Below are 12500 nucleotides of genomic sequence, written 5' to 3'. Positions count from 1 at the left end.
CTACCAAATAGGTGGCAATCCACTGAGCACAGAAGAAGTTATCAGGGACCTGGGGACCCAGGTTGATAGTAGTCTGTCATTCGACACCCATGTAGCTAAAGTAGTTAGGAAGACCTTCTACATTGCCCACCTTATCATGAAGGGATTCTCAACTAGATCAAGGGAGGTCATAGTCTCCCTTTACTCATCACTCATCAGACCAATGATTGAGTACAATGCCCCATTCGAATGTATCTGACCCGACACTTGCAGCAGCTGGAGAGGCCACAAAGTTCCTCACCAAAAGGATAAAGGGTCTCAAAAATCTGTCCTATGCTGCCCGACTGAAAGAACTCCAGCTCTATTCAGTCGCTTACATTGCTCAGAGGTGACCTTTGCCTAACATACAAGGCCATGTCAAACCCAGATTTGATGAATATGCTTCACCTCAAAAATCTAGATCCATCAGAGCCACAAGGGCGGGAGACTTAAACCTCGACACGGCTATTAATAGGACGTGCTGGAGGGATAGATTCATCACCCAAAGACTCCCTATGCTGTGGAACAAAATCCCGGTACATGTGAGGCAGAGCACCTCGCTGGCCTTGTTCAAGAGAAATCTTGACCAATGGATGGGAGATCGCAGATATACCCCAGGGATTACCTCAGTGTCACTGCTCGACAGAGGCACAGCAAAATAATGGGTATAGTTCCCCATACTAAAGGGGTGGCGTAAGCCACAAAACGATGGGCTAGGCTTGTAAATGCCCTCGGGCAGATAGCCTAGTATGAATCTATGAACCTCTATAGGTTCATAGATTCATACTAAGCTAACTGCCCTTGCAAGTCATTTAAGCTTAGCCAATTATCCCTTCCCTTGTGAGACTCAAACCCTGTACCTTGGGTTTGTAAGGCAAACACCTTAACCATTAGGCCACCCTCCCACCCTCTCTCTATATGATCAAAAGCTCATATGATAGACATCAACAAGCTTTTCAGAGAGACCAAAACACCTAAAGCTCAAAACACTGAAAACTCATTTGCTCGAAACTCATAACACTGACACATGAAATTCAAAACATTATGCCCTTTCCCCACTATAGCGTAACCCTGGAGTTAGAATAAATAGATAGGGGGATGGGGGACAAAGCCCCCCACATACATCATAAAGTTTAAACATACATGTGGATACTTATAACATAAATGACAATATATATCTAAATAATGTGAGGGGCTCCGCCCCCCACACCCACCAATGCGGGGGGCTGTGCCCCCCTCATCCCCCCCAATTATTTATTCTACTTCCAGGAAAACGCTACAGTGGGGAAAGGGCATACTGCTTTGAATTTCATGTGTCGATGTTATGAGTTTTGATCAAATGAGTTTTTGGTGTTTTGAGCTTTAGGTGTTTTGGTGTCGGTGAAATGAGTGTCGATCATATCAGCTATCTATCATATGAAGTAGTCCTGTATATCTATATATATATATATATATATATATATATATATAAAATATAATATACATTTATATATATATATATATATATATATATATATATATATATATATGTGTGTGTGTGTGTGTGTGTGTGTGTGTGTGTGTGTGTGTGTGTATATATAGGTTCATAGGTTCATAGGTAGGTACTAGGCTATTGGCCCTAGGGCCTATATAAGCTTAGCCAAAAAGTACCCTGGCTTTTGCCACCCAAGAAAATTATTGTCCTGTGCCCCTGTCGAGCAGAGCTCCAGAGGCGATCCCTGGGGTGAATTTCATATTTCCCATCCAGTCACCAAGATTTTTCTTGAAGAGTGTTAATGAGGAGCTTTGTTTGATATAGATAGCTAGTTTGTTCCAGAGTATGGGAAATCTCTGGGACATGAATCTATCCCTCCAGCATGTTCTGTTTATTGTGGTGACAAGGTTTAGCTCCCTAGAGCGTGTAGCTCAGAGGGATTGGGATTTCTTTAAGTAGAGCATGTCAAACAGCTCTGGGTTTGACATAACTTTGTATGTTAGCCAGAGATCTCCTCTGAGTAGGTGATATGCGATGGATTAAAGCTGGATCAAGATTTTTCTTGAAGAGTGATAATGAGGAACTTTGCTTGACATAAATGGGTAGCTTGTCCCAGAGTATAGGAAGTTTCTTGGACAGAAATCTATCCCTCCAGCATATCTTGTTTGTTGTGGTGACAAGCTTTAGGTCCCTAGACCATGTAGCTCATAGGGATTGGGATTTCTTTAGGTGTAGCATGTCCATCAGCTCTGGGTTTAACATAGCTTTATATATTAGGCAGAGATCTCCTCACAGTAGGCGATATGCTACAGAGTAAAGCTGGTATTTTTTGAGACGGTCAGTGTAGGGCATCTGTTTCAGGCCAGTAATCCGCTTTGTGAGGTACTTTTGTGGCCTTTCGAGCTGCTGCAGATGTCTTGTGAGGTACATTTAAAAAAGGTCGATGTACTCTATAATGGGTCTAATGAGTGTGGGAGTAAAGGGGAACAATGACCTCTTTTTTTCCTGGAGGAGAACCCTTTTCTGATGAGGTGTGCCACATAGAAGGATTTCTTGACTACTGTGGTGATGTGATTATCAAAGGAGAGACTACTGTCCACCTGGGTCCCAAGGTCTCTTATCACACATTTGGCATTAATTAGACTGCCGTTTATGTGGTAGTTCATGGGTACAGAGTTTTTACCAAAGGTAAATGTATGTATATATATATATATATATATATATATATATATATATATATATATTTGAAGAGAGCCCAAAGACGAAAAACCAGAAATACTTGATCAACCCAAATGCGTAGCAGAAACATCGTTTCAAAATACCATTCAAGGAGAAACTCAAGAGTCACTAATTTATCAATTGTTCTCTTGTAGAGTAACCGCTATAATGTGCAATTGAAAGTAGTACATTAAATGTCACCAAGTGTATCCATATATCACCATGTATCACCACGATAAGTAAAAAATCAGCAGTTTATTGAAATACAGAACGTTAGCGCTTTCACGGACATTCAACTTCCGCTTCCTCAGACATAATCTAACAATTCAAACAAGTCCTTTTAAATATGTCACATCCAATGTGTATCCAATTAAAAATACTTAGCAAAATCCATGCATACAGACATCTAAAAAATATAATACAAATATTTACATAAAATTAAAACTACAATCTAATAAAATATATGTCATGTACCATATACTGATTAAGTCTTTAAGCCCTAGATACAAACTAAAGAGGCACATATACATTTAAGCCTCTACTCTTACAAACACTATTCATTTTACAATTCACTAAATTACATAACACATATTTATTTATTTATTAAATCACTTAAGAGGTCGGGCTTTAAGCACAGGCTTAAGGGGAACACATTCATTTAAGCCTCTACCCCTTTGTGCTGCCAGACGAAGTAACAACTTTAGTTCTGCTTGTTCCGTTAAATTAATGATGTCACCCCTCCTGACCCCAATTTCCTGGACATGCAGCACTTGAAAAGCAAATACATGTTCTTTACCCATAGAAAGCGTGTGCTTTGCTAAAGCACTATACTGTTGTTCTCTCGCAAGACAATATAAATGATCTCGTATACGCTCTCTGAGCGTTCTATTTGTCTTGCCACATAAAAATTAAAACAAACCTTACAGTGCGCTATGTAAACAACATTTTTCATACCACAATTTGAACTGCATCGAATTTCCCATAGTTTACCCGTATCGGGATGTCTAAAATATCTAGACTCATCTATGATCTGACACTGTGGACACGAACCACACTTCTTTGTATCAAAATCCAAGCTCACTAAAGTAATACTAAGAGAGCTTAAATTTGGAAAGCGTAACTGTTGTTTGAGATTTTTTATATTCTTATAAGTATATGTTGGGCAATTTCCCACTATTGCTTTAGTTCTGTCATCAACTAAAAGCATGTCCCAATTATTTAATATAGCCTGTTGAACAGTTGAAATATTCTTACCATATGGTAATATAACAGAAAATTTCAAGTCTGGATTCATCCTATTACTAACACTTTCTCCCCTATCAGAATAATAGGGTCTTCCCTTGGTGTGTCTAAATTTGCTAGCTGTAGAGCATAAGACATCTAATTCTTTTGCATGGTAACCTCTACCCAGGAAGCTATTTTTGAGATTACTCAACTCTTGCTTAAAGAAATTATCTTCAGAGCAGAGTCTTGACGTCCTCAGTGCTTGCCCTTTGACTATGTTACTGAAGACTTTGGGATCATGCATACTGTCCCTATGGAGAAAAGCAGGTCTATAACATGGTTTTCTAAAAACTTTAGTTAAATAATTGTTCTGCTCTCGATATATAGTCACGTCTAAGTAGTTTATCTCAAATTCTGAAAATTCCAAAGTAAATCTCAGAAAACCATCCATGTTGTTAACATGCTGTAGGAAACTGGTCAGGAGGGCACCAGGCCCCTTCCATAGGAGAAAGAGATCATCAACAAAACATCTGTAAAAGACGATGTTGGGATGGTTAAATATGATCTCCTTCTCCCATGCTACTATTACCAGATTGGCATAGGTGTTGGCGCAACTGGTGCCCATAGCTACACCGCATGTTTGCCTATAACAATTATCCTGGAATAGGAAAATGTTATTGTCCAACACAGATTCCAATAGAAGACAGATAAAATTGGCTTCAGTGACAGTCATGAAGTCAACTAACAAATACCTAACCATCTCTCCATCCTGTCTTTTGAGGGAGACAACGTCCATTGTAACCAATAGGATATTATCAATGTTTTCCAAATGTGTCATAAAATCATATAATTCACTCAAAAATTGTCCGGTATCTTTTAACACATAGTCAAAGTGAGCCAGAACAATTTTAAGCTTATAATCCAAGAAAATAGAAATGGGCTCTGTAAGCCAGCCTGAGCCTGAAACTATCGATCTAAAGGGTGGTGTCGGTAAATTCTTATGTATTTTGGGTAATCCATTAATTCTAGGTGTGACTGGATGCTCTACATAAAAATAATTGAATAATTCAGTAATCAATAGACCCAATGACCTACACTCATGCAACATGCTATAGACACTATTAAACATCCTATCTATATTTTCAAAGGACATAGGCTCAAATGCCTCATTGTTTAGCATGTCCATCATTGATTGTATGTAGAACATTCTGTCCATCACAACTACAGGCCCGCCTTTGTCAGCTGGACATATAATTATATCTTTACTATTCTTAAGTTCATTAAGAGCCTTAATTTCGTTGTTACTCAAATTGTCCATCATGCTATTAAAAGAATTATAAAAGCCATTATATAGGTCATTCTCGATGGCTTTAAAAAAAACCTCCAAGTTTGGTGGCAAGTGTGGATTTAATAAACTTTTACTCTTGAAATTTTTAACACTGGAATTTAGGGATTCTAGAGATTCATTGAACATGAGCTTTAATGTAACATTCCGTGCGAATAGTCTAACAGCCAATATTACCTCACTTATATCCATATTCATAGAGGGTACAAAGCTCATGCCTTTATTAAGAATAGTATATTCGTCATGCGTCAATGAATACTGAGAGATATTCCATACTAAGGACCTTGAGTCCAAGCTCTCTTTATAGAATATCCCTGATTCTCTTTGGAGGGTTCTTTGCGCTTGGCTCCCCTCACATAATCTTGTTCTATCAACCTCTTCCTTCCTATTCTGATAGGTAGAGGAATTGCAGGAAAATCCTAGGCTTCCATTCTACCATGTTGTATTTTATGAAGTTGTATCTTTCGTCTAACAACCGTGCTTATACGTGTTGGACCATCAACCTCATCACAAGGTTGATTTAAGGGGACTTCAGCTGGTGTAAAGTATACTGAAGTCACCAAATTAGGTGATGTTACTCCACTCAACACTTTATCACATTGTTTAGAGTCTGCTATTAGTCCTAGCTCACATGCTTCTGTCTCTTCAGACCTAGAATGCTGTTGATTATCAGGAGCTTGAGCTCTGCCTTCATTAGTTGAATCAATAAATTGCTTCTTCGGACCTCGTTCATTACTAACACTAAGTTTTCTCTTATTAAAGGATGCATAGTCACTATTATTAGGGAATTTAGGCCACATGAACACATGATTATTAGCAAAGTCATCCTTGTCCCTCATCAATTTCTTCTTTTTCTGTGCCAATAAGTTACTCTCATAGCGCATGACCCTGTGTATAAGTTCATGCATAAAAATTTCAGCTACATCATTACCACTTAACTCTGCCAATCTTTGCTGTTGTTCAACAATGTTATTTGTTAAATCAGTTTCTATCGAATGGAAATAGTCTAACAATAATTGTAAATACACTGTACTCGCTTTCAGATTTATCTGCTGCCATTTTATAAGTAAATCTGGATAAGCATTGCCGTAAGTCGGCATGTTCAGGATCCTAAGACCCCTCGGAATAACATTGCATTGCATATTCGCTTCTAGATGATAATGCTCACATTGGAGGCATTTAAACCTGAACATATTGTTCTCAATGTCCCTCTTCACTTGTTTTATTAATTGTTAATTTTCCACAGTGGTTACATTACCTTTGCAGCTGACTGAACTGTCCATCAGAAGTAACGGATTCGATCCTTCAGTTAAAACACCTGGTAGCCGTCCAAAAGAGGTTAAGTCTGCATGAGCATTCCCATGTTCAACACCCCGATTATTAGCTGTTTCTTCCATCGTATTACATCCCAAAACAAATATATTTGAAGAGAGCCCAAAAACGAAAAACCAGAAATACTTGATCAACCCAAATGCGTAGCAGAAACAGCGTTTCAAAATACCATTCAAGGAGAAACTCAACAGTCACTAATTTACGAATTGTTCTCCTGTAGAGTAACCGCTATAACGTGCAATTGAAAGTAGTACGTTAAATGTCACCAAGTTTATTTTATTTATTTATTTATTTATTTTACATTTGTTAACCGGGAGAGTCCGACTGGATACATGTCCATTTTCAGCGGAGGCCCGGGGAGAAAAGCTCCAAGTACATAACAGACATATGAACATTGTTAATGCAAAAAAAGGAAGATAGTTGAGTTCTAAATACAATATAAAGATACATCACATCTTGGGAAAAAAAAACAACAGCAGCATATAAAAAAAAAAAACATAGGTCAGTTACAAAGGCCTTGTTAAAAAGCGGTTAAGGATAGTGAGGTAAGAGAAGGGTAAATGATAGTGGTTAATCAGGTTTGGAACAGGGACATTGCCAGAGAGTATTGAGATGGGGTTTAAGCTTTTTTTTGAATTGTAGGAGTGAGGGTTCTGTGGTGAGCATGGTCGGTAGGGAGTTCCACATTTTACCTACAAAGTTTGAGAATAGAGAATCTCCAGCAGAATTATTGGCTTTGGTAGTTTGAGCTAAGATCTTATTGGAGGAGCGTAAAGATTGCAGGTTAATATAGGGGTGAATGATGTTTTTCAGAGCTGGTGTTTTCTCTGGGTGATACAGTATCTGGTGAGCCATTTTGAGTTGGTTGAAATGGAGTTGGCTGGAAAACTCTAACCACCCTAGTTGCTTCAAGTTAGTGCAGTGGTGCGTTCTAAAGGTGGAATTTGTGGCAAATCTAGCTATGTGATTGTAACAAGAAGCAAGTTTGTTAAGGATTGTCTTGTTTAGGTTTGTAAAGAGAGGGAGGCATAGAAAAGAGTTGATAGTAGGTGTGTGCTGGCAATTGTAATTTTAGCGTGAGGAGTGAGAAAGTGTTTTACTTTATAGAGAGCCAAGCTTTTTATTGACGGTTTTGATGGTAAGATTGAAATGGGTGTCAAATTTAAGGGAGTTATCAATGGTAACACCTAATAGCTTTGTGTGAGCTTCTGGTGATATAGTGATTCCATTGGAGGATGTAATAGAGAAGGTGGGGGGAAGAGTCTTGTTAGTGGGTGAGAAAGTAAGTAGTTTTGTTTTGTTGGGGTTGAGAACTAGTTGTCGACTTGAGAACCATTTTTCTATTAGGTTGAAGGTGTCTTGGGTTGAAGCAGTGAGGTCTGCCAGGTTGGAGGCAGTGCTGATGATAGCCAAATCATCTGCATATTGAATGTATGTGGCATGGGGGATGATTGTGGGCAGGTCATTAACAAAGATGGTGAAGAGAAGAGGGCTAAGAATAGATCCTTGGGGAACTCCAAGTGTAACAGGTAGGCATGTAGATAATTTGTCCTGCCATAGAACAGCCTGTTGCCTATTGGACAGGTAGGATTGGAACCATTTCAGCGTGGAATTGCTGAGTGATAGTTTTTTTAATGTATGGAGGAGTTGAATGTGGTTCACCATATCAAAGGCCTTGGAGAGGTCTAAGAAAAGAGCAGATGATAGTTTATTATTGTTTCTGAAGTTATTGATGGTATTAGAAAAGGATAGTAGGGCTGATGTGGTACTGTGATTTGGCCTGAAGCCATGTTGGGAGTTAGCTAGAATTTTATTTTTGGTGAGGTGTTCCATCAGTTGTTTGTGGACACACTTTTCCATAATTTTGGCCAGGGGTGAGAGTATAGCTATAGGTCTGTAGTTGGTTAGCTCTAGTGAGCTACCACCTTTATGGAGAGGAATAATGTGGGACATTTTCCATATGGAGGGGATGAAGGCTTCTGACAAGGTACGGTTTATGATTATGGAGACGGGATTGGAAATGGCCTCAGCTGCTTTTTGCAGAAACTCAGCTGGGAGAAGGTCAGCTGTTAGCTTAGTGGGTTTTAGTTTTTAAAGAAGAGATGTTATAAAGGATATGGGTACTGGATCGAAGGTAAATAGATGATCTGATGTAGTTGTAGTATTCTGCTGGCATGGGTAGTGGAGTGGGCTGGTTGTTTGTTTGAATTGTGTGGCCAGGGATTGTATAGTTTCTGTGAAGAAACTATTGAATGTGTTAGCAATGTTTACAGGGCACTGTTGTTTGCAAGTTGTTGGAGTGGGGGTGGTTGCCTGGCCTGGGTGTAGGAGCTTGTTTAAGCCTGCCCAGAATTTTTGTGGATTATTAAGGTGTTTGTGTTGGAGGTGGAGGAAGAAGTTTTTTTTATCATTTAAGATCATTCTTTTAGTTTCATTTCTAAGTTGCCGGAAGGTTTGGTGGGAGTGTGGGTCTTTAGAGGTACGCCATGTGACCCACATCTTGTTTCTAGATAGGATTTTGGATTTTGTTTCCTTAGAGAGCCATGGTGCGGTTTTGGTTTTAGTTCTAATGGACCGTATTGGAGCATGGGAATCTAGAATCTTGAGGAAGGTGGTGTTGAAGTAGATAACTGCCTCTTCAAGAGGAAGAGACTTGAGTATTGTCCAGTTGTGGGCTTTAAGTTCAGTTTGAAAAATGGAGGCATTGAATTTATTATTGTTCCTGATTTTTTTTTATGGTTGTAAGAAGGGGGGTGATTTTCTTGAATTTGATAACATAGGTGAGTAAGTGATCACTCATGTCCTCTGGGTGAGTACCTGCTGAGTACTGGTCAGGATCTTTATTAGTAAGGATCCAGTCCAGGATGCTGTCTTTGTTTTGGGGTTTACCTAGTCTGGTAGGAGTGGATATGAGCTGAGAAAAGCCATGTAGATTTATGCTGCTAGATGGGGAGCTAGATGAGAAGGAATTCCAATCGATGTTGAAGTCACCTAACACTATGGATTCCTGGGGGGTGAGTTTGAGTTAACCAGTGGAGAAAGTCCTCTAAGGTTTTGTTATTATTGTTGCCTGGGGGGATGTAAATACATGCTATATTTATGCTTTTATGTTTGTTTGGTTGAAGTTTTACAAGTAGAATTTCGGCATTGTTTGTTAGGTGGGGTTGTGGAGAGGCAAGGGAGATTTGTAATGTATTTTTGTAGAGTATGGCTACACCGCCACCTTTACAAGTTATTCGGTCTGCTCTTAGTATATCATACCCTGGTGGGATTATCTGTGTGTCTTTCATACTTGGTTTAAGCCAGGTTTCTGTGAGACATAGTAGGTCTGGGGAACAAGTAGCTAAAAGGGCATGTAGGTTGTGAATCTTATTGTTTACACTTCTGATGTTTAGATGACAGGTCAGAAGAGAGTTAAAGGGTCTAGAGTTTAGATTGAGAAGTGGAGGGGAGGATAGGGTGGAATTACAATTGAGTGGAGGGGAAGGGCCAGGGTTGGGGTGGATATCACCATCTGTGGCTATTCTGTGATTCAGAGTGGTAATGAATTTGAGGGCTTTGAGTAGAAGTTTGTAGTAATGTTTATCATTTGGCCTAATATTGGTAGGTTTGATAATTACATAGCGTTCGAGTTCTAACAAGGTGGGTGAGTAGGGAGTTGAGTCATGGCCTCTGTTGTTAATTATTGGGGAGGGGTTGGTTTGGTAGCCTGGGTGGTGGAAGCCTATGTAAGACCAGGTTTCATATAGGGTAGCTAGGTAAGGGACAAGTAGGAGGGGAAAAAGAGTTAGTATGATAAGCTTCCTGGGTGGTGTCATATTCCGTTTGATATTAGAGGGTGGTAGTGAGGTACCAAGTGTATCCATATATCACCATGTATCACCACGATAAGTAAAAAATCAGCAGTTTATTGAAATACAGAAAGTTAGCGCTTTCACGGACATTCAACTTCCGCTTCCTCAGACATAATCTCACAATTCAAACAAGCCCTTTTAAATACGTCACATCCAATGCGTATCCAATTAAAAATACTTAGCAAAATCCATGCATACAGACATCTAAAAAATATAATAAAAATATTTACATAAAATTAAAACTACAATCTAATAAAATATATGTCATGTACCATATACTGATTAAGTCTTTAAGACCTAGATACAAACTAAAGAGGCACATATACATTTAAGCCTCTACTCTTACAAACATTATTCATTTTACAATTCACTAAACTACATAAAACATATTTATTTATTTATTAAATCACTTAAGAGGTCTGGCTTTAAGCACAGGCTTAAGGGGAACACATTCATTTAAACCTCTACAAGAGAACAATTCGTAAATTAGTGACTGTTGAGTTTCTCCTTGAATGGTATTTTGAAACGCTGTTTCTGCTACGCATTTGGGTTGATCAAGTATTTCTGCTTTTTGTTTTTGGGCTCTCTTCAAATATATTTGTTTTGGGACATAATACAATGGAAGAAACAGCTAATAACTGGGGTGTTGAACATGGGAATGCTCATGCAGACTTAACCTCTTTTGGACGGCTACGAGGTGTTTTAACTGAAGGATCGAATCCGTTATTTCTGATGGACAGTTCAATCAGCTGCAAAGGTAATGTAACCACTGTGGAAAATGAACAATTAATAAAACAAGTGAAGTGGGACATTGAGAACAATATGTTCAGGTTTAAACGACTCCAATGTCAGTGTTATCATCTAGAAGCGAGTATGCAATGCAATGTTATTCAGAGAGGTCTTAGGATCCTGAACATGCCGACTTATGGCAATACGTATCCTGATTTACTTATAAAATGGCAGCAGATAAATCTGAAAGTGAGTACAGCGTATTTGCAATTATTGTTAGACTATTTCCATCCGATAGAAACTGATTTAAGAAATAACATTGTTGAACAACAGGAAAGACTGGCAGAGTTAAGTGGTAATGATGTAGCTGAAATCTTTATGCATGAGCTTATAGATAGGGTCATGCACTATGAGAGTAACTTATTGGCACAGAAATAGAAGAAATTGATGCGGGACAAGGATGACTTTGCTAATAATCATGTGTTCATGTGGCCTAAAATACCTAATAATAGTAACTATACATCCTTTAATAAGAGAAAACTTAGTGTTAGTAATGAACGAGGTCCGAAGAAGCAATTTGTTGATTCAGCTAATGAAGGGAGAGCTCAACCTCCTGATAAGCAACAGCATTCTAGGTCTGAAGAGACAGAAGCGTGTGAGCTAGGAGTAATAGCGGACTCTAAACAATGTGATAAAGTGTTGGGTGGAATAACATCACTTAATTTGGTGACTTCAGTATACTTTACACCAGCTGAAGTCCCCTTAAATCAACCTTGTGATGAGGTTGATGGTCCAACATGTACAAGCACGGTTGTTAGACGAAAGATACAACTTGATAAAATACAACATGGTAGAATGGAAGCCCAGGATTTTCCTGCAATTCCTCTACCTATCAGACCAGGAAGGAAGAGGTCCATAGAACAAGATTATGTGAGGGAAGCCAAGCGCAAAGAACCCTCCAAAGAGAATCAGGGATATTCTATTAAGAGAGCCTGGACTCAAGGTCCTTAGTATGGAATATCTCTCATTATTCAATGACGCATGATGAATATACTATTCTTAATAAAGGCAGGAGCTTTGTACCCTCTACGAATATGGATATAAGTGAGGCAATATTGGCGGTTAGACTATTCGCACGGAATGTTACATTAAAGCTAATGTTCAATGAATCTCTAGAATCCCTAAATTCCAATGCTAAAAATTTAAAGAGTAAAAGTTTATTGAATCCACACTTGCCACCAAACTTGGAGGTTTTTCTTAAAGCTGTCGAGAATAACTTATATGATGGCTTTTATAATTCTTTTAA

Source organism: Protopterus annectens, chromosome 3.part0, assembly GCF_019279795.1.
Source record: "Protopterus annectens isolate FY-2018-M chromosome 3.part0, PAN1.0, whole genome shotgun sequence".
Taxonomy (NCBI): Eukaryota; Metazoa; Chordata; order Ceratodontiformes; family Protopteridae; genus Protopterus; species Protopterus annectens.
This window is presented reverse-complemented; position numbering follows the sequence as displayed.